General features: G+C 48.3%; 1 protein-coding gene across 13 annotated transcripts in view; it reads left to right on the forward strand.

The window, feature by feature from the left end:
* The window catches only part of MAPT (microtubule associated protein tau), a 129889-nt gene that overhangs the window by 4688 nt on the left and 99570 nt on the right, over positions 1–25631 (forward strand). The window lies entirely within an intron of this gene.

Consider the following 25631-nt stretch of genomic DNA (forward strand, 5'->3'; position numbering starts at 1 on the left):
GGCTGCAGCAGGGAGAGGAGTCCTCATGTTCCAGCAGGGACTCTCAGCTGTTTTCCTGTAAAACCATGGTTCTCAACTGGGGGCCACTGAGATGTCTAGAGAGATGTTTTTGTTTTCACAACTCGGGGAGGGTGCTACTGACATCTTGTGGGTAGAGGCCAGGAATGCTGTTAAACATCCTACAAGGCACAGGACAGTCTCCTACATCAAAATATGGCCCAGCCCCAATGTCACCACTGCTGGGGTTGACACTGGCACCGCTATCTTAATTACATTCATTGAGTGTCTTTTAGGAGGCCCTATTCTAAGTGCTTGCTAAGATTATCTCATTTAATCCTCACAACACTTCCGCTATGTAGCAGGTGCTGTTATTATCTCCGTGATGGGGAAACTGAAGCACAGAGAGGGTTAGTAACTTGCTAAAGGTCACAGAGCCAGTGGGTGGTGGAGCTGGGCCTGACACTAGTTCCCTCCCCTCTCAGCCACATGTGGGTTTACTTGGCCATTGTGGACTAGTCTGGGAACCCAGATATGATCTATAACATTGACCCAGTAGAATATTGATTCCAAAACCACTGTCTCACAAATGAATTTTTACAAGAGTCTGTAATCGGAGCATGACCCAGAATAAGGTTAGGGAGATGTGGAGTTAAAGCTCTCAATTTCTTATCTGGCCCCGACACAGAGAGCAAGGCATTTCACTCTACATTGGTGCTCTGTTTATAAAACAAAGAGCAAATATCTCTTCCTAAGTTCCTTAAACCTCTTCCCCCTAATCCAGGGTTTCTGGACTGCTCTGCCATATGACGGGGCAGCTGGTTTGATTGACCCAGGGAAGGCTGGAAATCAAGACTGGGGGATCAAGACGTAGATTTAGTGTGGCCAAGGTCAAGTCTCTGAGGTTTAGGGACATCAGATCCCCAGCTTAGGTTCTGTACCTCGGCAAGGTGAAAACGTTGGTGCCCACTGATGAGGCCAGCTCTGAGATTGTGGGTGTGGGTTGAGTTGGGTGGGCATAGGCAAGTCCTCTTGTAAGAATCTTTTGGCAAAGATGGGCCTGGGAGGCTTTTCTCACTTCCTGGGGCCCAGGCTTTGCAATAAGTATTCCATTATACTGTGGTACCTTGGGGCTACCTGAGAATCCTCTGTCTCGCCCCTGTTGCCTTGCCAAAGAGGTTGCTGTCCAAGAATTCCTTTCCTGTCTCCAGGTGCCATGCTCCTGCCACCTCTGCCAGGTTCCCTGTCTGCCCAGATGGCTCCCAACTGAGTGTGAGGAGGAATTTGAGGCTGGCCCAGAACAGGTTTTGAGCTTTCTGGGTTCTCCAGTTAGGAAACTTTCTGTAAGCATGCAGATAGAATGGGCTTCAGCAAAATACAAACTTGAACAACTTCCAGGTATAGTCCCTTAATTTTCTTTGCTTTTTTCATATTTCATCAGGCTCCATGCTGAGCCCATTCAGGGACCCGATAGAAATCCAAACACCATGTCAGCGAGTCCCCAAGAAATGCATTTTGTGCCAAGGCTATTCAAGGAAGGTTTGGGAGCAGCTCAAGGGCAGACACTGTTACCCTCCCCCAGGTCCCCAGTGCAGGGCAGTGTTCTGCATGTGGAGGCAGTTTGGCCTAATGGTTAAGGAGGTAGGCTCTGATCGGGCCTCCTGGGCACAAGTCCCAGCTCCCTGCTCACTGTGAGACCTAAACCATGTTGTTTAGCTGCTTGGAGGGTTTTTTGTCATCCATAACTTGGAGTATGATGGTACCTGTCTCACGGGTTGCCATGGGGTTCAAACAAGCTAACCCGGTACTCACTAGGGCCAAGCACATAGTAACTGCTCAGTAAATGGCATTATCGGCGGTGTCCTGTGGATAAGTGCTTGTGATTGGCTGAATGACCAGAGGGGTCTAAAGATCCTGGTGATGGAATCAGTTGTACAGATAAATTGTTACACTGAGTAGGGATCAAGATAGGAAAAGTCGGCAACTACCCAGCTCCCCTGCACCAAACTGGGCAGAAGTGTATCTTCTGAAAATTGCACACACCCATGTTTAAATGTACACACAGAACTCTTGCCACAGGCAAGCGGAGATTTGTCATCTGCTGTCCCTGCCTCATCTTCTTCCTGAAATCCAGTCCATGCCAGGAATAAACTGCATGCTGTCCACCAGCCCAAACCGACCTGCCTTCCCTCCAGCCATCCCGGGCAGGGTGACCTGGCTTAGTACATCGGGTTCAGAGATCTTTCCAATTTACTCGTTGAATAAAAAGTGAGAGCTGATCGAGAAAGTAATGGCAGTCAGGGAAGGCGAAGGAGGTAAAGAAGAGATTTTACAAATGAAGTAATTCAACAGAGTGCTGACATTGGTAAACTGGCAAACAGATTTCAGGGTGGTTGGTTGAGAGTAGAGTAGAAAAGGATTAAATAAAGCAAACTTGTGGTGTACTGAATCTTAGGAATTCCATGTATCCAATAAGTATAGTCATTTATGAATTAATAAATTAGGCCTAAGAAGCCTTCTTATCACTTAAATCAAGACTGAGTAACAATATATCAGTTTTAAAAAGTCATTATATCAGAAAATCATTTAAATGATACACATAGATTTCCAAGATTTTACTTTAACCGAAACTATATAAATGTGAATTCGTTCACCCATCTTTTGACACAGGGCTCAGGTCTTCTCTTGGTGTCTGGATCAGCCAGTTGAAATTTCTTGTCTGTTTTGCCTATGCCACATTAATAATGCACTGTCTGGGTCCTCCGATTTCAGTTTGGATTTTGGGTTTACATTGTGGAGTCATCTGAATGCAGAATCCTTCAGGGATTTTACTTTTTTTTTTTTTCATGGTCTTTACCATCCCATTTGATAGTAAATATTACTCACCTTTATGAAGTCTTTCCAAAACATTCAACTAAATTTTCTTAAAATCATTGAATGATTTGAAGAGCTTACTCCTCAGCACTTTTACTCCATCAGCTTGCACCTTATTTTTTTATCTTTTTTTGAGACGGAGTCTCGCTCTATCGCCCAGGCTTAAGTGCAATGGCGCGATCTTGGCTCACTGCGACCTCCACCTCCTGGGTTCAAGCAGTTCTGCCTCAGCCTCCGCCGTAGCCGGGACTACAGGTACACACCATAATGCTCGGCTGATTTTTGTATTTTTGTAGAGATGGGGTATCGCCATGTTGGCCAGGCTGGTCCCGAACTTCTGACCCAAGTGATCCACCCACCTCGGCCTCCCAAAGTGCTGGGATTACAGGTGTGAGCCACCGCACCCGGCCAGCTTGCACCTTATTTAGGGTATGTGATTATTATAGCAAGTCTGGTGTACATACAAGATTTTGAATGGGCACAGATGACCTTTAGTAAGTGCTTGGCTGTGATAAGAGGCAGTCCTGACTGCAGATCAGGCTGTGTGGACCCCAGCCTTGCATGTTTACAGACCTTCATGTCTTATTCTTACAGGGTATCAGAAGAACACCTACTGGGGAAACTTATAAATTAGTAAAAGATGGGCGTTCTCCCCGCCCATCTTCTGTCTGTCTACCAGGACTAGCACAGCACTTTGAAGTCATTCACATAGAATCCCAACTTAAGAGGGTAAAATCCTCCTCAACAGACTGAAAATAAGTTTAAATTCCCTTTGCTATATTAACTCCCCTGAGGAAAGAGTCTTAGATCAATGTCCAACACTAAAAACAGTTTTAAATCAGCAAGTGAGAATTAAATCTGAAGCCATTGATAATAATGTTTCATTCATTCCTCTCCTTTGGCCCCGTCCACCCTACTGCTAAATCCAGGCATCAAAGAGAAGAGAGACATAATTATCTCTAGTCCCAGCTGCTGGTTTTCCTTCCAGCCTATGGCCCAGTTTTCTGTTTTACTGAGAAGGCTGGTGATGTTGTCTTGGGATCTAAGTCTGCAGTTCCACCACAAAAAGTCCAGGGATGCACTTTCATGCTTGTGTCCTCCTCCCTGGGATAGCAAGGATATTAGAAGACCCCTGGCTCTGTAATTGCTTGTCATGTGCTCTACAGACGCCACAGAATGCCAAGAACGAAGTGCTGGGAAGGACCAATTCATGGAACCGTGGGACGTTGCTCCTCCCCCAGCGTAAAGGACAGCTCCTCCTCCTGAATTGGAGCCAGCATTCTAAATCATGTGTCAACAGAGTTGTCCTGGATCGGATCCAGTTCTGCCATTGATTTGCAGGTCATTTCAGTGGTACCTGTTTCCAGTTCTTAATTGAACAGTGGCACCAAACCATTGTCTTGCCTCATCCCCCTCCCATGGCCTGTCCCCCAAAAAGAGACTTCTTGGGTAATTAATCAGGGCAACATCAGGCAGTCTGGGCGCGGTGGCTCATGCCTGTAATCCCAGCACTTTGGGAGGCCGAGGCGGGTGGATCATGAGGTTAGGAGATTGAGACCATCCTGGCTTTGTGAAACCCCGTCTCTACTAAAAATACAAAAAATTAGCCGGGCGTGGTGGCGGGCGCCTGTAGTCCCAGCTACTCGAGAGGCTGAGGCAGGGGAATGGCGTGAACCCGGGAGGTGGAGGTTGCAGTAAGCCGAGATCACACCACTGCACTCTAGCCTGGGCAACAGAGCTAGACTTCTTCTCAAAAAAAAAAAAAAAAAAAAAGAATCTCTTTGGTTTTATATATATATATATAAAATATATATTATATTTATTTATATATTATATAATATATATTTTTATATATACATTATATATAATATATATTTTATATATACATTATATATAATATATATTTTTATATATACACATTATATATAATGTATATATTTTATATATACATTATATATAATATATATTATATATAATATATATTATATATTATATATATTATATATAATATATATTATATATTTTATATATTTTATATTATATATTATATATTTTATATATTTTATATTATATATATTATATATTTTATATATTTTATATATATTATATATATATACACACATATTTATATATAAATGAGGCCAGGCTCGGTGGCTCACACTTGTAATCCCAGCACTGTGGGAGGATCACTTGAAGCCAGGAGTCTGAGACTAGCCTGGGCAACAAAGCAAGACCCTGTCTCTACAAAAGGAAACTGTAAAAATTAGCTGGGCATGATGGCATGTGTCTGTAGCCCTAGCTACTTGGGAGGCTGAAGCAGGAGGATCGCTTGAGCCCAGGAGTTCAAGGCTACAGTGAGCTATGATTGTCCCATAGCACTCCAGCCTGGGTAACACAGCAAGGCCCTGTCTCTAAACTTTTTTTTTTCTAATTCTATTTATATTTACATGTATTTAAATGTGAATATTCACTACCTATTTGTTGCATGCCTGCATTTTTTATACTGGGCTTGCTGAAAACCCGAACAGCTTTCTACTTTGACAATGTATCAGAATTTAAATCAGCAATATGTTAATAAGCCAAGCAAAGGTTATATATGCAAATAAAACTGTTGTCTATAACCTCCTGTTACACTGGGGCACAGCAAAAGTCATGGTGTAGTCGCATGTGAACCTGTCCCTTTCATAGCTGCTTATTGCCAGGAAACATCAGGAATAGCCATTTGGAAGAGTCACCAGCCCTCCCACCATCCGTTTTCTGTCTTGTCTTTTCCCTATGAGCAGGGGAAATTCCACGCTGGCCCCAATCCCCAGTGCAGCGGCTCAGCCTCTGCCTCTGCTGCTGGTCCCCATGAGGCCAGCTTAGAAAACGGAGGATTTTGCAGAACATCCCTAAATCCGCTTGAATAATGGAGTGATCATTCATAAACTCACCTGAACCTTATTAAAACCTATTTAATATTTTTCCTGGATAATCCTATAGGGATAACTTGCCTCCTGGGCTTCTCTCCACCGGGTTCAGTTCTTCCTTTAGTGGTGAAGTTCCTCCCTTCTTAGCATCTCAACTGTGCCTGAGAAAAGGCCAGTGGCGGCTGCACTCTGTTCCCTGTGGAGTGTTAATAAAGACTGAATAAATTGAAATAAATCCCTTTCAATGTCACTAAAGTGCTATAAATAATCATGAACCAATGTTCGATGGCTGATGAGAAATGCAAGAAAAAATTTTTAATCAGTAGGATTCATGTTATAAGTTGACAATCAGGGCCAAGTTAAAAAAAATAAAAATAAAAAGACTTTTAAAAAGATCTTATCGTTTGTTACCAGTAAGACTGAATTCCAGAAGCAAGCCACTCCCTCATTTGTGGGCCCCTGTTATCACTGGCTGCTTAGGGTTGCCAAGCCCTGAATTCATTTGTCAACTAAGATTTTTGGCCAAGACTAAGATTTCCCATACCTCCATATTTCCATCTGAGAAATGGAGATTATACTGTCTTCCCCCTCAGAATGGATGATAATGTGGTCTCTCTTCTGTTCGCATAGTCATAGAACTGAAATAAAACAACTTAAGAGAATTCCTTTGAGCTTCTCAGAAGTGCTGCAGGGCTGGGGGATGCCTCCCAGGAGCCGCAGTCAGGTGCTGATCTGAAGTCTTTGGTGGGCTGACTTTAGCCTGACCTGAAATAGTATAGCTGCTGCCACCTGGCTCCCTTAGTGTCAGTCAGATGGTGCAGCTGGTTCCTAGGGGTGAGGGCTGAGCCAGCAGGGTCCGTGCCCAGGAGGGATGCATGGGTGGCCACAGCCCAGCCTGCACTGATCTTGTCTGTCCCCTTCTTTGGAAGGAAGGAGCCCCAAACCAGGGTGCAAGACAGTGAGTGGGGGTGCCTTGAGCATGACCTCAAGTGATTTCCAGCCCCTGCCAGTGCTGACTTCTCTGGGGAAGGGCTGGGACTTCCTTCTGGGCTCAAGTCACAACCCTTGGATGGAATTTCCTGGGAGCTTTTCTGTTTTTTTCTGGAGTTTTCAGTTTTTTCCTAACCAGACAGGGACTTGGTACAGAATCTCATATTCTAATTATGCCTAGGAGCAGCCTCTCCCCACCACTCACAGTGTTTAGCATGTGACAGGAATCGATTAAGGCATGAGTGATTAAATTAAAGCCAGGCGTTGACTTGGATGGTGTAATATTCTGACAACTGTTTGGTGTCAAAGGCACGGGGCAGGCGCGTTAATTGAACTGCTTGCACCTGGCATTTGAATTGAGCCAGAGCGGGGCTGAAGTCAGTTTGCCTTCACCCTGTGAATGGAGGGTTTCTCCGGAGCGTGGATGGTGGGAGGTATTTCAGGGTGTATGCATAACTCCCACCCTGACAATGGCCCATCTCTTCTCCAGCATGGCCAGGTTTGAGTGCCAGTCCTGGGTGTCCAGTGGCCCCATAGCCTTGCGTTTTAGTAAAATGCTGCCCCCATTACCACCTGGTCTGTGCACTTCAGTCACTGGAATTTGCCATCTTCCAGTCCCGAATGTGGCAAGCCATGGAGCCTTAAGCTCTTCTCCCTCCACATCCTGGAACAGACCCGCCAGTTTCTTCCAGGCATTGCCTCAGTTTGCCCCTCTCTTTCCAGTCACACTCTCACCAGCGATAAAATGATTTTAGACCTTATCATCTCACCCTCGGATCCTTATGGAAACAATAATGAGTTGTTCCCTGTTTCAGTTCCAAAATTCATATCCAATCCGTTTTGCATGCCATTGCCAAATTCTTCCCAGAGCAACCCTGTCACCTGCCCTGGCCCTCTCCAAGTGTGGTCCTGCCATGGGCATCGCCTGCTAAGCCAAGCTGGCCTTGAGCTGCCTGCCCGGGTCCCCACACCTTGGCTCACCTCCCTGCCCAGTCCCACCTCCCGCTTCCTGCCAGCCTGCCCTGTGGCTCCTTCATAGATGCCGTGCTCTTTCTGCCCCTTGCTCACCCATGGCAGCCTTGCCCCTCTCTCCCTGCCCCACCACCTATTTAAATCGCCCTGACCTTCCTCAGTGTCCATCCTCCCTGAAGCTTTCCCCAGCCTTGGCACTCAAGGTCCAGAGGCTACGCGTTTCCTCTCACCTGTGGCAGCGCCGTGCTCCCCAGTGCCTCAGTTTCCTTCTTGCCCCCACTTCCTGTGTAGGACTCATCTGCCCACAGGTTGCACGTCCTGTGAGGGCAAGGACTGTGTCTTATGTGACTTTCCTTCTCCAGTCACAGAGCTGGGCACATAGATAGCTCAAAACCCTCTTTATTAACACAGTTGGATGTTGAGAAATCAAACAGGCCAATGTCAAATGAGCTCTCCTTATTTAAATCAAGTCAGTTCTCCACCTCCTAGCACTCACTTCCAGTACTCTATATACATGGAAATAATAAAAAACACGTTTCCTTTGAAACATTCTATAACCGTTCCTTTGCCCTACTTCAGACCAACTTAACGCACTCCCCATTGGTCCAAATGAGTTTTGCTATACGAAGATGCTGATAATAATAGCAGCAGTGGATTATTCTGCTAAAACCATTGCCTCGTTAATCCTCAGTCCCGAGGTGGGGATTATTATCCTCATTTTGCAGAGAAGCAAACTGAGGCTCAGAGATTTCACAGCTGGGGAGGGAGCCAGATCATCCCTCTGTCCAGGCCCAAGCTCTCTCCCGCTTGCCTTCCTGCCTCTGCAACCTCAGAGCATCCCCCATCTGGTTCCACTGCCTGTGCTAGTTGTGCAGGAGCCAAAAGACACGTCTTTAGTGCTAAGGACTGGAGAAGCCATGCCCTCCAGCCTCTGTGAATGGGTCATATGTAACATGAGCCTGGAGAAATTATTTGAAACCCAAGGCAAGCCTCTAAACCAGGCTGCTGCTTCATGGCGCCGGTGACGGCAGAACCAAATTTAGTGCTGTGGGCAGGTCCACACTTATCAAATAGAGAAGCTCATTTTTCTTCGGGCTCACATCAAGCATGAAAAATGTTCACACACACCCCACACACACACATGCTTTCCGGAGGGGTCCATGTGGCTAGAGGCTGGGAGATGTGGATGAGAGGAGCCTGGCGGGTAAGCCCAGGGAAGATGACATTGAGCTTCCCAGACAGCATCTACAGGGAGAAATTTAATTAAAAGTGGGGCGGTTTCCCTGAGCAAGGCAGACAAAGTCAGCCCTCTACTGTTAAGAAAAAGGGTCACAGTGAGAGGGGAGGTGAGGAGACTGAGTCTGTATTTTCTAGTCTATTGGGCTACACTACCTGATCCCCCTTCCTCAAAAATCCACTTTACTTTCCCCATGTCTACACCAATGTGGTTCACACTCTGGGACCAGGAAAAGGGGGAGTGATGGGGAACAGAGAAGGGAGGAGCTCACACGGCTGAGGCTGGGGTTATGCATATCGAATTACTTCGAATTTGCAACCTCACAGGGTACTTTCACGGCGTTGAAATACACTTCCCACAGCCACCCTCCCTCTAACTAAAAGCAAGAGTCATTTCTCAGTTCTGGTCTTGCCTCCCACGTTCTCCTCCACATTTAAAAAAATCCACCAGCTACAAAGTGAAGATACCATATGTGATATCCCACCCTAGTTTCTGTTTTATCAGGGTTTGGAGCAGGTGGAGCAGGCAGAGGGATCATTTCAGCCTATAAATTGTATTAAGGGTGAGTACTGAGTCATTCTTCAAGAAAAGTTTTAGAAGCATCCAAAACTGAAGGGCGGAGCCACCTGGAGACAGTATCATCAGTCCTGGCCCTGAGCATGGCCTGCATAGGCCCCCGTGGATCCCAGCGGGAGCTGCAGAGTGCGGGCACCTTGGCACACAGCCGTGAGTGCAAAATTAGGAGCTGGGCAGAGGGCATCTCTCTCTCGCCATTGGGCAGCCCAGGGCACACTGGTCATAGCCTTAGACCATGAACACCCTGTGCCCAGGGGACAGATGGAACCAGTGTGCCCTGGGCTGCCCAATGGCAACAGAGAGATCGACACCTGGACCCCATGTCACGGGGACTCCACTACTAAGGCTCCTAAGACTGCCACCTTCCAGTGGGATAAGCCCTGCCTCCTACTGGGCCCACAATGTGCAGAGAACACTTGGGACTACCTGGCTTTCTGGATACACAAATATTGATCCAATCTGGACTAATTAGAAGGTCAGTCCCAATAAAAAATCGAAGTCAGCTGGGCGTGATGGCTCACTCCTATAATCCCAGCACTTTGGGAGGCCGAGGTGGGCAGATCATTTGAAGCCAGAAGTTCAAGACCAGCCTGGGCAACATAGCAAAACCCTGTCTCTACTAAAAATACAAATAATTAGGCTGGGTGTGGTGGCTCATGCCTGTAATCCCAACACTTTGGGAGGCTGAGGCAGGTGGTCACCTGAGGTCAGGAGTTTGAGACCAGCCTGGCCAACAGGGTGAAACCCCGTGTCTGCTAAAAACATAAAAATTAGCCAAGCATGATGGCATGTGCCTATAATCCTGGCTACTAGGGAGGCTGAGACAGGAGAAAATCACTTGAATCCAGGAGGTGGTTGCAGTGAGCCGAGATGGTGCCACTGCACTCCAGCCTGGTTGACAGAGCAAGACTCTGTCTCAAAAAAAAAAAAAAAAAAAGCCATGCCTGGTGGTGCACTACGTGTAATCTCAGCTATTTGGGAGGCTGAGGCACGAGAATCACTTGAACCTGGGAGGCAGTGGTTGCAGTGAGCTGAGATCGCGCCACTGCACTCCAGCCTGGGCGACAGAGTGAGTGAGACTCCATTTCAAAAAAATAATAAATCTGAGTCACTTTAATATTGTTATTTGGATGTCAACCTCTAGGTGTTTGAGACAGGAGAGTGATATGGGGGCACTGGAAACACACAGGCACGGGGTGTCCTCACACTTGGGTAGCCCACACGATGTGATTTCAGGGTGCTGGGAGGTCCCCCCACTCCCCAAATTACTAACAAGTGGATAGTACTTTACAGTTTATATGATCTCATTTGATTCTTAACATGAGCCTGTGAGTGAAAAATTCCTTCCCCTCTTCTACAGATTAGGACGTTGAGATTCGGGGAGGTTCAGAGGGATTCAGGGAAGTCAAGTGGCACCTGGAGTCCTGTGGCTAATTTGAGGCCGGTAGGGGATTCGAACCCAGGATTTGTGCTTCTTACGCCTGGGCTTCTGCTCCCTGGGGCATGGTCTTCCCCCTAGCTTTCCCATTCACCGCTTTAGCCTAGGGGTCCTACCCTTTATTAAACTGCCAGTGCCTCACTGCTTTTCTCCCCCAAAGACAAAAAAAAAGTGTTTTTGCTTTTGTTTTGTTTTTCATGGGCAGAGACCTGGAATTTCAGCTTGAGAATTTGTGCCATATGATAAATAAATCAACAGATGGCTTTTTCCTTAAAAAAAAAAAAAAAAACTAAGATGTATTTGCAGTGAGGCATAATTTGTACCAAAAAGTGCTCACCACACTGTAGTCATGGGGGCAGGAGGCAGCCGCGGGTGAAGGGAGAAATCTTGGAGTCCAAGCAGCCCCCTTCTGGGCTGAACTGGGGAGCTGGGGGTGCTGCCGGCCCTGCCAGGTTCTCCTAGGAGGCGGCAGCTCATATGGCCGTGGGAGGAGGCAGAGGGAGCCTCATATGCACCCACATTTTCAGGGATCTAGAAGACAGAAGGAGGAAAACCACCATCATGTTAAAGCAGACAGTTAGGTAACACATCCTGTAATACAAGTTATTTTTTCCACATCTAAAGGCTAAAAATAGTTGTTAGAATTTAAAGATAATTGGTAAATGAGTTTCTATCCTTCTAGTTTCACATCAAATGGAATCATGCTGCCTTCACATCACTAGTGCCCGTTATTTGTGTTTAATTTCCACAATGTTGTCTAATTCCACTCTTTGGGCTTCCCCAGGGATCCAGCCTCCCTCACTCGCCCATCGCAGGGAGATGCTTTATTCATCTTTGTGTCTTCTGTGCCGGGCATAGCGCATGGCACAGAATAAGCACTCAGTAATTGATTCACGAGTGAATAAATGGATGAGTGGGTGAGTTCAATATCGACTACAAAAACCCTAAGGCCACACTGGTGAGTGGCTGCGCCTGTAGTCCCAGCTGCTGGGGAATCTGAGGCAGGAGGATCTCTTGAGCCCAGGAGTTTGAAATTAGCCTGGGCGATATAGCGAGAACCTGTCTCAAATGACAAAAACAGGGCCAGGTGCAGTGGCTCACGCCTGGAATCCCAGCACTTTAGGAGGCCAAGATGGGAGGATCACTTGAGGCCAGGAGTCCGAGACCAGCCTGGGCAACATAGGGAGACCCTGTCTCTACAAAATTTTTTTTAAAAATTAGCTGGGCATGGCGGTGTGCGCTTGTAGTCCCAGCTACTCAGGAGGCTGAGGCAGGAGGATCACTTGAGCCCAGGAAATTGAGGCTGCAGCGAGCCATGATGGCGCCACTGCACTGCAGCCTGGGCGTCAGAACGAGACCTGCTCTCAAAAAACAAACAAACAACAACAAAAAAAGGCCTTTCTTAAAGAGACTTGAGAACAGAAAGGGGAACAGATACATAACTTATATATTTATTTGTTCATCTTTCCACCTTCCTGGAGGGTGGAGGGGAACAGGTCTGCATTTGGAGTTTTGAATGCTAAAAGTGGGAATACATGTACTGTTTGCCATGATCTGTTCAAAAGTTAAGCCAAATGCCTTAGATTCTCCTGAAAACTGGAATGCCACTGTAAACTATAAGCCCCACTTCAAAGATAAAAGATCTTGATGAACAGCGTTGGGTCTGTGGACTGGGCCTCTCCCCACCACACAAGGAAGGGTGGTGCCAGTTGAAGGAAAATCACTTAAATCCTTGCTGTCTCCTAATAGGTGTGGTCCCAGGTAGGGCTGTCAGAATTAGCAAATTAAAACACAGGGCATCTGTGAAAATTAGAATTTCAGGTAACAACAAATAATTGGCATAGGCTGCATATTGTCCCTCAAAGATATCAGGTCCTAATCTCCAGAACCTGTAAATGTGATCTTATTTGGAAAAGGGGTCTTTGCAGATGTGGTTAAATTAAGGATTTTGAGATGGGGGGATTATCCTGTATTATCTAGGTAGGTCCTAAATGCAGTCACACTCATCCTTGTAAGAGGAAGGAAGAGGGAGATGGAAAACACAGAAGAGAAGACAATGTGGTGATGGAGGCAGAGATTGGAGTGATGTGGCCACAAGCCAAGGACTGCTGGCAGCTACCAGCAGCCAGAAAAGGCCAGGAACCAATTCTCTCTTGGAGCTCCAGAGGGAGTGTGGCCCTGCTGACACCTTAGCTTCAACCTAGTGATCCTGATTTTGGACTTTGGCCTTCAGAAGTGTGAGGGAATGAATATCTGTTGTTTTAAGCCACCAAGTTTGTGGTCATTTCCTACAGCAGCCACAGGAATCAAAAACAGTAAGTATGCCCCATGCAATGTTTGTGACACACACCAAAAATATTACTTGTTGTTCACCTGAAATTCAAATTTAACTGGGTCTCCTGTATTTTACTTGGCCAACCGAGTTCCCAGGCCCAAAGAAAGAGGCTTTTGAAATTTGCAAGAAAGCTGGTTGGAGCTGTCAGAAAGTGGACTTTGTAAACACAGTACCACTGAACCAATTTGAACTGTACTACCTCTAGACAAAAGAGAGGGCAGTCAGACAGTTGTTTGTGATTTCTTCTTTCAACAGTCATTTGAGCACTTACTACAAAACAGAAGCTATGTGTAAGGGTGGAGGCGTTAGCTGTTAATCAGGACCTCCAGGCTAAGTTTCTGTATTAGTCCGTTTTCACACTGCTGATAAAGACATACCTGAGACTGGGGAATTTACAAAAGAAAGAGATTTAATTGGACTTACAGTTCCAAGTGGCTGGGGAAGCCTCACAATCATGGCAGAAGGCAAGGAGGAGCAAGCCACATCTTACATGGATGGCAGCAGACAGAGAGGGAGAGAGAGCTTGTGCAGGGGAACTCCTCTTTTTAAAACCATCAGATCTCGTTAGACTTATTCACTATCAAGAGAACAGCACAGAAAAGACCTGCCCCCATGATTCAGTTACTTCCCACCAGATCCCTCCCACAACATGTGGGAACTCAAGATGAGATTTGTTACCATATCAGTTACCAACCCTTCCAGATAAATCACGTGAAATATCGCCATTAACAGAGTGAGCTCAGGTGGTTCTTCAGTGCATTTCTGATACCTGAACCTTCCCTGGGAATTTCACAGACCATCAGGCTCTCCACCCTTTGATGGCAGGATAGCAGGGCCCAGGTTCTGCAGGAGGAGATGTTACCACAGGCCTGAAAGGGAGGGAGGGGCAGATGCTACAGGAAGATGCTGGCTCTGGATTCACTGGAGGAGCTTTCAAGGGAAGTAGATACACACTGTCTCCATCATTTCATGTCCATCACACTCTAAAATGCTTTGGACAAGAAGCAAATGTTAAAGACAAATGTGGCCCATTTTCCTGTACAAAGAGGGCTGCTCCCATGCCAGGCTATTGGCACTGGTGGACATGAGGCTTCTCTGCTGCCCTGGCCGGGGGGTTCTCTCGCTCACCGTTGGCTCTCTGACACCTGGAGAGACCACCACCCTTGGGCTTTTGTGATGCTCACAGAATCCACACTGTTGGAGCTTTAAGGAGCCTGGATCAACTGGAACAGGCAGGGAGTACTAGGACAGCCCAGCATTGCCCCAAAATATCCGGGCCTGATAAAAGAGAAAAACAGGTAGCTCACAGGAAAAGGATAAAAAAAGGAGGAGGGATTTAACATGAAAAGGTGTTTGATCTCCCTCATAATAAAAAGACTGCTGATTCCATCCAGGCAAGTGACAGAAAAAAAATAAAATTTAATTTAAAAAGACTGCTGATAAAACCACAGCGAGATGCTGCTGCTCAGGGATCTGAGGGTGTGGGCAGCCAGGCTGCCATGCATCATGGGTCGGAGAGGAAGACCACACCCCTGGAGCAGAGGGCGGCTGATCTGTCAGATGCCCTTTGACAGCACCGCAGCTTCCAAGAATTAACCCTTTCTATGTGAGCAGAGGCATCCATGGGGGGACACACTGGTGAATCATCTGTTATGTAGAAGTCTGGAAAACATCAGGATGGAACTGGTGAAATAAGTGTGGCCTCTGACGGAATGGAGCGGTCCGTCTGCACTGCTGCGGGTGCCGCTCAGATCCTGTGGGTCAGTGAGAAAAGCAGTGAGGAACAAGGCGGGTACTGTGTACTGTCCTCTGCGTGCAAGGAAGGCCAGCGCATGCAACAGAGTCCACACAGACACAGCCTAACTCTGGAAGGAAGAATGAGAATGCAGTTTCAGTGGTGGCCTCTGGTGGGGAGAAACTGGGTGAAGGGAGATGTCATTTCCATTTCTCTACTATTAATTTTGTATTACCATGCTTAAATGTTACTTTTTACCTTTTTTTTTTTTGAGACAGGGTCTCTCTCTGTTGCCCAGGCAGGAGTGCAGTGGTACAATCATGGTTCACTGCAGCCTCAACCTCCCAGGCTCAAGCAATCCTCCCACCTCAGCCTCCTGAGTAGCTGGGACTATAGGCACGCATACCACCATGCCCAGCTATTTTTTTTAATCAAGATGGAGTTTTTCTATGTTGCCCAGGTTGGTCTCAAACTCCTGGACTCAAGCAATCCTCCTGCCTCAGCCTCCCAAAGGGCTGAGATTAAAACGTGAGTCACCCTGCCCAGCCAATTGCTTTTTAAAAAAGATTAAATGCATGTATACGCTCAGGCATCAGCACACTTGGAAAGGATGAGAATATCCGGAAGAAGGGTTCTTTTAGAAGGCTCCTCAAGTGATGCTGGCAGGCATGACGAATGTCCCTGGTCACAAAAGCTCTGATCTGGCCTAACCCTGTCATGTTAGAGACTGGAGTGCGTGTGTGTGCGCGCAAAGTGTGGGGGGATGGGGGTGAGTGTGTGTGGTGTGTAAGCATGAGTGTGTATGTGTGTGTGGTGTGGGGGTGTGTGCTGTGTGAGCGTGTGTGAGTCTGTGTGTAGTGTGTGAAGTATGTGGTGTGTATGTGTGACGTGAGGTGTGTGTGGTGTGTGAGTTTTGTATGGTGTGTGCATGAGCATGTGTGTGGGCGTGTGATGTGTGTGTGGTGTGTGAGCATGTGTGTGTGTGAGTATGTTTGAGCATGTGTGGTGTGTTGTGATATGTGTGTGGTGTGTGAGCGTGTGTGTGATGTGTCTGTGTGTAGTGTGTGTGAGCATGTTTGTGTGTGGTGCATGTGTGCGGCATGTGAGCGTGTATGTGCATTGTGTCTGTGAGCATGTGTGAGTGTGTGTGTGTTCAGCATATATAAGGCATGTAACTGAACACAGCACTTTAGAAGGCTCTCCTGGAGTCAGAGGGGGTGGGTAGGAGGAGAAGGGAGGTGGGCTAGTGTGCTGAAGTGTCTACTCCTTGTCATAGTCTGTGACAACCCAGACTAGCCCATGAGCCACCCTGTTCCCTGCATTTCCAATGAGACCTCGGTGGACATGTTCCCTGAGGTGAGGCTGACTGATGTCATTTGACGATCTTGATGCCAAATCCTTTTATATCAAAAACAACCAGAACACTCTCTTTTCTCTTAGTGCTTTCACCCAGATGACCACATTTCATCCTCCCAGCCACTCTGGGCCAGGTGGCACTGCTGGTTTGAAAGGGAGGTCTCCCCTGGAGTAACTTCCGTGGGCGGATTCACACCCTGCCCACAGTCCTGTCCCAGTCAGCCCACCATGGTGGTCTCCGGTTCCTCCAGAATTCCCGCTTTTCAGCTCATCCCCACATTCCCGGAGGGACTGAGAGCGCAGCCCCAGGGCCCTGCTCTTTGGGGGCCGTCTCCACACCCAGAGAAGCAGCAAGGCATTCCTAGGTTTCTCTTTCAGATGCAGAACTTCAGTGTTCAGAGATGTTCCCACCGGTCCTCAGAGGGCTCAGTTCAGCTTTAATGACTGCGCTGTTGCGTGTGCTCTGCAGAGGGCGGGTCGCCCAGTGTGGCTGACTGCAGTTTTCCTGACATGGAGCCCCAGCCTGCCCCGCTGTTTATTAATTAAGGATCACTCTGCTTGCAGAACCCTGAACTCCCCAGAACCGTGAGGTGGGAGAACCCCGAGAGGCCACCTGGCCCCACTTCCCACCTGCTGCCCAAACCCCCTCTCTGCCTTCCTGACAGTCACCCCAACTCCCAGTGATCCCCATCAACCATCTGACAAGGGGACTGAGAGGGAAGAGAAAGGAGGGGCCCAAAGAGGAAGGTAAAACTGTCGGGAACAGCCCCCAAATGTGTGACATCCTTCAGTGGAGTCGCCCACTTTCCCTTTTCTCCTCCCTGCAGGACCTCCCTTCTCCCCAGTCCTCCCCAACTTCTGAGGTTACATTGAGAAAAGTCTGCAGAGAGGTGCCAGCATCACAAGGTGTTAAGGACCACGAGTTTGGCATTTTAACAGATGCCAGAGCCACTTGAGAAATGTGGTAACTAAGCCCAGAGAGGTACAGTTAACCTCCCCAGAGTCACACAGCAGGTTCATGGCAAAGCTGGACTAGCACAGGTGTCCTTCCCCCGCAGATCCCCTTCTGTGCCCCACATCACCTCCCTCCAGTGTCTGGGCCACCTGGAGATGGGCCCTCAGACTCACCCGGCCAGAGGTGCCATCTCATGGGAGAGGTTTGGCCAGGAAGCATCGATATTTGAGATCCCAAGAAATGAAGACTTGGCCTGTCAGATGACAGACTTCGGTCATGGGGACACGTGATCTGTTTTACACATGCGTCCCCTCAGCAGCAACTTTCCAGAACATTCCCACTTTCTTCTGTAGTGAGAAGAACTCTTTCCCTGCAGCCTCCTGCCCATCTCCTCCTTCAGTGTCTTTGCTTCAGTGTCTTTGATAAACCATTCTGCTTTGCAGAGTGCGAGCTCTGCCTTGCAGGGTTCACATCTGCCTGTGCTGAGTAACCAATGCTAAGGGCGAGTGGTCGGTCACCTCTCATAAGAGCTAGGGTTGTCTCATGCTGATGACTAGGACTTGCCCTCAAGGAGAAAAATAAATCAAAACAAAAGCAAAAACAGCAAACATGCATCTCTCAAAGAAGGCTCTGAGTCCAGGTAAATTTCCTTCCACTGAAGCAGCCAGGCTGAATTCGAATTATCTTTGCCCCTGCTTAAAAACTAATGCAAATTTTCCTAGAGAATGTCCACTAATTCCTGGAGGGGGCATGGGCATTCCTGATGCCCATGAGAGGACCATTTGCTCTTCCCTCAGTGTGCTAAATAACAGAAGCGACATTTGTTGCTGGAAAGTATCAGTGAAGTTAATAAGGTTTTTCTTGCCCAGGGTGAGGGAACAGTTCCCAATGACAAATGCTGTATGGGAAGGGGCTGTAGAACTGCCAGCCCCTTTGGTCCATCCATAAAGTGAACTCTGTGGATCCTGGAGGATTTCAGCGTCTTTTTTTTTTTTTTTTTTTTTTTTTTTTTAAGACAGAGCCTTGCTGTCACCCAGGCTGGAGTGCAGTGGCACGATCTCAGTTCACTGCAACCTCCGCCTCCCGGGTTCAAGCGATTCTCATGTCTCAGCCTCCCGAGCAGCAAGACTACAGGTGTGCATCACCATGCCCGACTAATTTTTGTATTATTAGTAGAGACGGGGGTTTCACTCTGTTGGCCAGGCTGGTCTCAAACTCCTGACCTCAGGTGATCCACCCGCCTCAGCCTCCCAAAGTGCTGGGATTACAGGCATGAGCCACTATGCCCAGCCAGCATCTTTCATTTTTCTGTCTGCTTTGGCCCTTTCCTCTCTCACTGTCTTCCTTTTCCATTTCCAAAGTCAGTCCATCTCACTATTAGCACAAAAACTGCTAGAGCACTTGTCATTGGTCATCTCTCCCTGCACCTGGCTGGTCTGTTCTTAGCCACTGAAGCGTTTCCCCCAGCTGTTGCTTTAATCATTTTATTGTTATTATGCCTTACTTAAGAAATGGATATGAGATGCATTTACCTGTCTCTTCCTGCCACTCTGCAGAGCCAGTAAGATGTGGTGGAAAGGGCCCAGGCTTTGGAGGAGGGCTGGCTGGGGTTGGATCTTGGCTGCCCCCTACTAGCTGTGTGACCTTGGGTAAGTAGCTGGACCTCTCTGAGCCTGGTTCGGAATCATAGCACCTCTCTTTCAGGGCTGCTGTAAGGAATAGCAGTGGTGTGTATAAAGCAGAGCGCACAGCCAGCAACTGGCCCCTAGCCACACTGCTGAGCACCTACTGTGATAAGCTGCCATTGTGGTGTGTGAAGCAAAGGGGAAACATGCCTGCTGTAGTGAGCTTCCTGTAGGGCAGGCTGTAGAATCAGAGGTGGGTTCCAAGGTTACAAAGGGACTCTTAGTGTATTAGTCTGTTCTCACATTACTATAAAGACCTACCTGAGACTGGATCATTTATAAAGAAAAGAGGTTTAATTGGCTCACACTGGCTGGGTGCGGTGGCTCACGCCTGTAATCCCAGCATTTTGGGAGGCCAAGGCCGGCGGATCACTTGAGGTCAGGAATTTGAGACCAGCCTGGCCAACATGGTGAAATCCTGTCTCTTCTAAAATAAAATACAAAAATTAGCTGGCCATGGTGGTGTGCGCCTGGAATCCCAGCTACTCAGGAGGCTGAGGTGGAAGAATTGCTTGAGCCCGGGAGGTGGAGGTTGCAGTGAGCCAAGATCGCCCCACTGCACTCTAGCCTGGGCAGCAGACTGAGACTCTGTCTCAATAAAAAAAAAAAAAAAGAAAAGAAAAAGAAAAGAAAAAGAACTGCAAGAAATAAATTATTGTTTATGAGCTATGTGGTCTGTGGTACCTTGTTGTGGGACTGGGAGTCTTGGCGTCTCCCTGACCCTGCCTGTTGCTGCAGCGCCGCTCAGCCCTGCCTGCTCCCTACCTGCCTCCCCTCGGCCTCTCCTGCCTCCACCGGGCCCCTGGTGCCTCCTCTAGAGACAGTCCTCCTGGGACCGATTGTGTTCTCACTTACACGAGGCATCCAGGACTACAGATAACCAGAGGAAGGGGCGCCCGCCCGCCTGCCCTCCTCCCTGGCATCCTCACGCTGCAGAGGTCAGAGCCTCATCCCAGCCCCTTACCTGCCCCTACCCTGTGGAGAACCGTGGTCAGTTCGCCAGGCCGGATCCACGAACGGCCTTGTGGAAGATGGTGAGCTCACACCCAGAGCTGGCTCCGATGACCCTGTCTCCTTCACATGTTTCTACCTTCCCCTCCCTACCTTCCCCCACTGCTGGGCGCAGAGTGGAGGCAGGTGAGGTTTAAAGCTCAGAAGGGCTTAAAGGGGTTGGGGCGCAGTGGCTCATGCCTGTAATCCCAGCACTTTGGGAGGCCAAGGCAGAGGATCACTTGAGCCCAGGAGTTCGAGACCAACCTGAGCAACATAGTGAGACCGCGTCGCTACAAAAAATAAAATAAATAAAATTAGCTTTGCAGGGTGGCATGCACCTGCAGTCCCTGCTACTCAGAAGGCTGAGGTGGGAGGATCACTTGTGCCCAGGAGTTTGAGGCTGCAATGAGCTATGCTGGCACCACAGCACTCCAGCCTGAGTAACAGAATGAGATCCTGTCTCAAAACAAACAAACAAACAAAAGAAGGCTTAAAGGGGGCTCCAGGTGGGCTTGGCAGCACAAAGCTATGAAGTTCTATCTTAGACACAAGCTCTGTCACTGGGCCTTTGCAGGCTGGCCTGGGTGCCTGGCTGCCATAGACAGGGAACCTTCCAGATGAGCTGCAGGCGTGGAGCACAGGAGCCAGGGTGCTCTTCCTGGGCTCTGTCCACAGGCAGTACGTACACAGGCTTTGTACACGTCTGGCGGCTCTGGTTCCTATTTTTGTTTGTGTTTTTCTTTTGTTTGGGGGGATGGATTTCGTTTCCCCCGAGCCCTCTGTCCTCCTGTCACCTGGCTGGTGCTTGGCAATGTTGACCAGCTGCCTGGCTGGAGTTGGCAGTGGCTAAGGCTGTGACAGCTAACATGTTCCTGAGTCCTCTCATTTCTTCACCATAATGCCCTGTTGAGTTTGCAGATACTGTCTCTGTTTTTATCTCCCAGGGAAACTGAGGCTCAGAGTGGCTAGGCCACCTTCCCATGGTCCCTCAGCTCATGAGGGCCACACAGGGCATTGTGGTGGCCTTCTCCTCAGCCTTGACCCTCCGGCCCCAGCATTGCTGCCTCAAGGGGTCTCCTCTCCTGAGCCGTGCACCTTCTGCCTGGCAGCTCCAACTCTGTGGCTGTGTTCAGTGGCTCAGCACTGCCCCTTGACCCTCCCTGGCCTTCTGCGGATGCCAGACTGGAGCACTCTGACAAGGTCTGGGGTGGTTGCATGGGTCCTGTGACCTCTATACACCTCCCAGTGCCTGGGAATCCTGCAGATACACCCTCCTTAGCCATCCCTAACCATAGAGGACATTTCTGAGGTCCCCGAGAGAGTGGGGCACCTCTGCAGGATCCAACTGCCGGGCCCAGGAAGGATAGCAGCAGCATGAGGGGTTCCATTAGCCACAAACTCACAGCATGGAACCTTCACCCACCTCGCCCCTCATCTGCTGTTTAGCACCTGGCACGCCGTGTATACTTACTAATTATTACATTTTAATGGCAAATTATAGTGGCAAACGTATGCATCTTTGCACAATTGCTGTACAGCATGATGAACAAGTCATTAATAGTAAGGAATAAATGTGAAAGTGAGAAAAATCTGACTGCCAAAGTTTTTACTCCTTCCTTCCCTCCCCAGACTTTTAAATGAAAGTTTAGGGATAATCCCTTAGTTGTCCTGCTAGTAGGACTTGCAATTAAAAGAACTGGGCCAAGAACCCTTCTACGTTTCTCCTTTTAGGTTTGGGTGTAAATTCGGGGTATTTCTCACTGATGAAAGCCTGGTGCAGGGCAGACCATGGGAAGCTTTCATTTCCGGAATGGACCATCAACATCCCTTGGAGAAGAATTCTCTTCTCCAGACCCAGACCTGGTGTCCTGGCACCCATTGGGCAAGTGGGTCCTAGAAGACAAACCTGGTCAGAGCCTGGAGGCTGCTTAGCATTCCCCATGCACACTAGCAGCTCGGAGAGCTCAGGAAGCCGCAGCCCCTCCTTGCCTCACCAGCCTGGGTCAGGAGAGCATCCCCTGGAAGACACACAGGGCCTGGCCTCTGGTTACCCAGCCTGGAGGGAAAGCTCAATCGAGCATCATGTCACCCGGTGCCCCCATGCAGGGTGGCACTGGTGAGACCCCCAAGCCAATGATACCGCCTCACAAGAGTGCAGGCCCATTGTGGCCAGATCATCTTGACTTTTCAAGATAAATCAGAAATCGTATTTCCATGAGATATCCCTATTTGCAAGTGATGGTGACTAAATTAGAAGTTTTTGAATATTGTAACATGTTCCTAGGCTGTTTGTCTGGTTTAAACTCTGTCTGGAGGAATTCAAGCTAGACTTCAGGAATAACTTCTTGAGGCAAGGATTTTGAGACCTTACGGTAAGAAGGACGTCTTGGGGGTATTCTGACTGTTGTCCTCCTGGAAGGGAAGAACAGGGAACTAGAAGACTGCCCTTAGCGAAGTTCAAAGCACCTAAGCCCGGGACCCTCAGCAAGTGTTCTTGAGTCACAGATTCTCCCTGAGGCACCTCTTTCTGGCTCCACAGAATGGCTGATTCTGTAACTCGGTGAGTTTCCTTTTTTTTTTTTCTCCGTCACCCGGCTGGAGTGCAGTGAAGCTGGAGTGCTGTGGAGCGATCACTGCAACCTCTGTCTCCCAGGTTCAAGCGATTCTCCTTCCTCAGCCTCCCAAGTAGCTGGGATTACAAGCATGCACCACCACACCTGGCTAATTTTTGTGTTTTTAATAGAGACGGCCCGAAGTGCTAGGATTACAGGCATGAGCCACCGCGGCCAGCCATAACTCTGTGACTCTTGTTACAAAGGCCTTATATTTTGCTCTTTGAGGGTGGTTTTGGTTGGATGCCTGTTGGTTGCCATCTTTTAACTAGGGATGTTTTATCAAAATGCCCAGCCAAAGTGTCCAAACAAATTATACCTTAAAGTTTGAAAATGTCTGGCACTTCTAATTGAATGCCTGTTGTGCCAGGCACTGGGCTGCTGAGGAACTGAGTCCCGTCCCTGCAGGCTAGCTAGAGAACACACACACACACACACACACACACACACACACACACACACACACACACAGAGTGGTCTTACAAGTCAGTTTTATATTCTACCTATATGCAATAAAGGTATTATTATGTTGAGGTGCCTTGATATAAAAATTTTTCTTAAAGGAGAGGATGCCTAAAACAGGCATTACCTGAAACCTCCTCTCTCCAGCACTGGTTGTCTTCTGTCATGACTCAGGGTTTTCACTGAGAATGGGATGGAAATGTGGTCTAAAGATAGGGCCAATGTTGGGACTGGATCCCCTCTGGGAAGTCAGACCAGGCTAGGGCAGGTCCTTGGAGCCATCAGGAAAAGCCTCTGGAGCCAGAAACAAAACAAAACAAAAAAAAACTGGTGTTAACTAAACTCAGTCTCAAATCCTGAATTGGACTCAAGTCAAGCAAAATAATTAAAGGAGTTAGCAAAGGGCAAGTCAGAGAGACCGAGCAACACCAGTGTCTTCTGGGAGCCCTGTGGCGAGTGACAGAGCCTGGACTCTGGAGTAGAACTCATCTTGTGTCTTCTTCTGCCACTCGTTAGCTGGGTGACCTTGAGCCAAGCCCCTTAGCCTCTTGGACCCTATGTTCTTATCTCTAAGTAGGGGCTGGTAATATCTTCCCCTTTGAAGAATGCCCTCTAAGGGGTGTTGTGAAGATTCGGTAAGGTGGCAGGGGTAGGACTCCTGGCCAGAAACAGGCACATAATAAATGCTAAGTCTCTCCTTCCCTCCACCTGCTGGATGCTGTAGATACTAAGGATTTCTATGTGAATGAGACAAAACCCCTGCCTTCCAGGAGCCTTTGAGAATCAGAGAACTAGACCCATTTCCAGAACAAGGGGATGCAGGGTCTGGATAAAGTTTTGGGGATCAATAGAGCAGAGGGCTCCCAGAGGATCCCATAGGGTTGACTCCTAATTCAAGGGCATGAGACAACCCCCAGGAAGGGCACCCTGGAAGGGGTCCGGCTGTCCCTGATTTACTTGTGGGCACTGGGGGAATGCCCGGAGCCATCCAGCCCTCAGGGCTCTGTGTGATTCTGGGTTCCTCCCATAAAAAATAATCAGATTCTTTCACGTTAATGTCTTTCTCCACCTCATTGCACATCATGCAGCTATTCATTGACTCAGCAAGTATCAGCTTTGCATGCTACCTTGGCCTACCCACTTTAGCTTTTAGTAATAGCTCCCTTCTTGAATAATACAACCAGTGGGGAAACAGAACCTAACTCTTACCTCTGGGAGGGTTATTTGCTTTGAGAACATCTGTCCTGCAGTTTTGTTCATATGGCAGTGAAGTTTCGTGCACACACTCTAGAGCCAGGCAGCCTGGGTTCAAAGCGCAGCTCTGCCAGGTCCTAACTGCATGAATTTGGGCAAGTCACTCAACCTCTCCATGCCTGAGTTTCCTCATCTGTAAGATTGGAGCAATGGTAATACCTGCTTTTTAGGGTTGAGAAGAGAATTAAATGAATTAAGATGGGTAAAGTGCTTAGAGTGGAGCTTTGCAAGTAGTAAGTGCTATGTAAGTGTTTGATTTAAAATGAAAGACCCTTAAATACATTCTTTGTTCATTTCACAAGCCCTTCATTTCACAACCAAGCTCTGTCTCCCCTGGAATCCAGCCATAACTCTGCTCACAAGTGTGAGACAGGCCCCAGCAGAGCTGCATGAAGAGGAGAGAAGGCAGCCCCCCAGACTCCCAACCCCCTGTCCAAGACGGCAAAACCAGAACACAGCCTCTGTACCACCCCAGCAGGTGTTCAGAATCTGCAATCTCCAAAGCCCACTTCAGTTGTAAGTGTAGAGCCACGTGCGCTTTAAGTCACCTGTCACTCTGGAGGCTCTTTTGCTCAGTTCCTCACCATTAGCAGGGATGACGGAGTGCAGGAGTGCGGTCAACTCCCAGATATTGGAGAGCGCTGGGCTAGCTGCCCATTCTCCCGGCCTCCACTCCTCTTCGCTGTCCAGCCATCACTTGCTCTTTGAAGGCAAACAAAACAGAAAACAGTGCCAAAAGTATGGGAAGAAAGCCAGCTTCTCCCCTGGGGTACCTGTGATACCATGCCTACCCTCCCTGACCACGCAGCCCCTGGGGACCCTCAGGGCCCCAAGCCCCCATTTCCATCACATGCGTACACCCATGTGTGTCCATAGCCACCCATCTCAGTCAATAAGGCTGCTCCTGCCCACTTGGAATCTTGGTGACAACCAGGAGTGGCTTATGGGAACTATCCCAATGGCCTGACAGCATGTCCACTGCAAACCGCTGAGGTGGGACACTGCCCTCACGTCTAGCTGATCAGCAAGAGGCGCAGTTGCTTTCTTAGGTAACATTGCTGCTGTGTCCTGGCCATTGCTGGGGGGTGGCACTTAATCTACACCAGATTTTTCCCTCCTGTATCTTCCGAACTGCTTGGATCTTGGTGCTGAATTAGGTTGGACTTTGTCTTGTGGGGAAGGGAGGACTATAGACCCTCAACGTAAGCAATGGTCAGACTATTCTAAGAAAACTCGCCGAATTAAAGCATG

This window comes from Pan troglodytes, chromosome 19 (assembly GCF_028858775.2).
Source record: "Pan troglodytes isolate AG18354 chromosome 19, NHGRI_mPanTro3-v2.0_pri, whole genome shotgun sequence".
Taxonomy (NCBI): Eukaryota; Metazoa; Chordata; class Mammalia; order Primates; family Hominidae; genus Pan; species Pan troglodytes.